This window comes from Lygodium microphyllum, chromosome 6 (assembly GCF_053477565.2).
Source record: "Lygodium microphyllum isolate KBCC chromosome 6, Lygodium_microphyllum_v1.1.10, whole genome shotgun sequence".
Classification (NCBI taxonomy): domain Eukaryota; kingdom Viridiplantae; phylum Streptophyta; class Polypodiopsida; order Schizaeales; family Lygodiaceae; genus Lygodium; species Lygodium microphyllum.
Window position 1 is genome coordinate 32,300,755 of NC_141140.1, and position 3,433 is coordinate 32,304,187.

Below are 3,433 nucleotides of genomic sequence, written 5' to 3' on the forward strand. Positions count from 1 at the left end.
TGTACATTATAGAAAATGTATCAAAAGAAGCATTGACTGCTATCCTTGACAGTAGAAGCATCTAATCTTGAGTTTGAACTCGGCAATCTTTTCCAAACTTACAAGGTTTGAACCACAATATCCCTAACTTTTGTAACCTAAATTTTGAGAGTATGGGCTCAACAACCCTCCTTAAGATTGTCCTGTCCTCATAAGGATGACAATGCAATTGAAAGATGACTGAAAGAAACTGACCTTGTCGAATCAACAAGCCTCAAGAGCTTCAATATCTTGGATCTTAAAGGAGCCAAGGGAAGGACCAAAGCTATAAGCCATGCATGTAAGAGTTTTTGAGGTAGCCTTTCTTGTTGCCCACTCATTGCTTTTAAGGTAGTCAAGTACATAGGCCATTAGCATAGCCAGGCATTCATGTAATGTACCTCCACCTACCTTCACAATAAATGAGCTAGAACAAAAGCTAACTTAATTGAGTGTGAGATTAAGGGAGGAGGATGCACGTAATTGAATTATTCACATGAATGCTTGTTGCCCATAGTTATCTAGGATTAAGAGCAAGTTACCTAGACAATGGTTGCTATGAGACTAATAATAGTAGTGTAGCCTTGCCCATAGCTCTTCGGATGAGAACCATGGGTTACAATATTAGAGATTGAAGGCTACAAAAATATGGTGCATCTGTTAACACATAATTAATGTACATTATAGAAAATGTATCAAAAGAATCATTGACTATTACCCTTCATAATAAAAGCATTTGATCATGATTCTGTGCTTGATAATCTTTTCCAAACTTGCAAGGTTCGAAACACATTATCCCTAGCTGGTTTAATATGATATTTGAGAGCATGGGTTCAGCAACCCTCCTTAAGAATGTCATGTCCTCATAATAAGGATGACATCACAATTGGAAGATGACTGAAAGAAACTAACCTTGTAAATTTGGCAAGCCTCAAGAGCTTTAAGAGCTTAGATCTTAAAGGAGCCAAGGGAAGGATGACTAGAGAGCTAGAAGCCATGCATGTAAGAGTTTTTGAGGTAGCCTTCCTCGTTTTGCTGAGTCATTACTTTTAAGGGAGTCAAGTATATAGGCCATTAGCATAGCTAGGAATTCATGTGATGTAGCTCCACCTACCTTCATAAGAAACCAACAAGAACAAAAGATAACTTAATTGTGTGCAAGATTAAGATGGGAGAATGTACTTAATTAAATTATTCAGAGGAATACTTGCCCATAGTTATATAGGATTAAGAGCAAGTTTCTTGGACAATGCTTGCTATAATTAACAATAGTGTAGCCCTGGCAATGAAAGTTATACCATTCACCAACTTAATAATGTGAGGGCAAAGCCGTTGCAAAGAGTGAATAGGAAAATCCCTAAAATTTTCTATCACTCCTACCAAGAATATGGTTGCCCTAGCCTAAACTCTATTTTTCTCATTGAGAGGATCAAACTCAAACAAGGGCTTGGCCAAGAGGCCTAGAGAAAATAGTTATGGCTCCACTCTCACTACCACTATTTGTTGCAACTAAACATGCTACAGAGGAAGCTTTGGTAGCTAAAGTTCCCATTGCATCAACACAAGTATCCCTGATGCTGGAATTTGGATCACTAAGTCACCTCACAATATTGGCAACAATCTTTGCAAGATGAGGAGTCATAAGGTCATTGTGAAGAGATGTCAATGTGCCAAACATCTTGGCATATTCCTTGCAAACCGCAGTTTTCTATTGCAAGTCAGTGTCATACAGGTAAGGTAGACATAGAGAGATACCTTTAGGTGACAGTGTCTCTACAACCCATTCCAAGTCTTCCATAGGAATGTGCTGAGCGTCATGATCAGCTAACTTGTTTAATGCAGTAAGGATCCACAACAATGTGTTGGTGAATATTAAATTGATGAAAAGAAAGGTAATACATTAATATATTGGCTTGCCATAGCATGCAAGCACCCATAAATGACTTGTGGAGAGGAAGAGGAGGATAGTCGGAGAGTTCAAAAGGAAGAAGGCTTTGGTGCTACTTCTTCGCTCTTAGAATGTATTGCAAGAAATGGAGAACAACAAGATGACATATTGAGGCATCTCTCACATTATGTCTATTAGTGTTGTGACTTTGAGCAGATGGTAGCATTATATATAGTGGTGAAGACAAATAATCACTTTAACAAAATATCTTATGTAAATTATTATAAGAGGACATTCTTCACTTCATTATCTAAGTTATTAGAAATGGAAGTAGATGGGCTTTTGCCACATGAAAGAATGCTTATCCAAGAACATACATGTCTTGTTTTACATGAGGGTTATGCCTTCACTGGTTATTAGACACCGTGCTATTATTCATTTCATGAGAATGGCATTGTGGAGGTTTCTTGAATTGAGAAGGAAAAGGAGACATGGAAACTTCTTGAAAGAGATGATTCCCAATATCCTTGTAACATAATGATGCATGAAAAAGACACTTTAATCACAAAAGAGAGAAGAAACCATAGGCCTCTTTCATTAGAAGAACAAAAATATGTCACAAAATTCTATGGTCTCCAAGAGAATGCACCAGTAGGACATCTAGTTACCACATATAGAAGAATTCTTTATAATGTAGAAATATAGAAGATAAGAGATTACATCCTGGTAAGAATATACACTTTTTGTAGAACGTTAGAAAGGATAGGTCATTGGAAAGCAAGACTCACTAATTTTTTTCCATTCAATGGAATGGAGAGTATTACAGATTTTTTAGTGGTAAATATTACAAGCAATGCATAGCTGTAAAATAAAATGAAGAATGCTTACTTATAGATCCAATCATGGAAATGAGTGTACTACAAACTCAACGACTTTCATTTATGTGGGATTATATAAGACCATTGATGTCTTTGTTGCATAAGTTTGCTTCTTTACCTTTACATAATATAATTTTTGTATATGAGTAAAAAGATCTAATTCAAAGAACAAGATTATTACAAATAGGGGCAATTGGTTGTATACCTCCTTGGTTAGAGAAACATGATATTGTGTTGGCGAGAAAACATGATGATGAAATGGATGGAGAGTACATTCATGCAATGAGAAGAGAGATAAATTATGAAGAAAAAAGGTGCAAATTGTCATGGTTGAAGTGCAATAGTTGTAGAAGTACATGGAGAATTGATATTGATGAAGATATAAGGAGGGATTGGAACTTCTATAGCATGGTAATGTCAAACTTTGAAGTTATAAAGAGAAGGAGAGTAACATTATCAATTCAATTCTATAGATGTTCTGATGTATCTTGACTACTTTAGAGAGTGTGTGTGTTGCATTCTTGGACATCCAAATGGGTGCTAGTGGCATTGCTCATAATGCAAATCAGTATTTGATTGCCACTCTATTGTGTATATCATAATGATGTATCTATGGGTGTTTGTATATTAGGACGATATCTTGTGGATA

The 3,433-nt window shown here is 36.1% G+C and overlaps 1 pseudogene; it reads right to left on the reverse strand.

The window, feature by feature from the left end:
• Positions 1-243: 243 nt before the first annotated feature.
• Positions 244-1,696, reverse strand: LOC148034438 (uncharacterized; annotated as a pseudogene).
• Between the last annotated feature and the right edge of the window lie 1,737 nt (positions 1,697-3,433).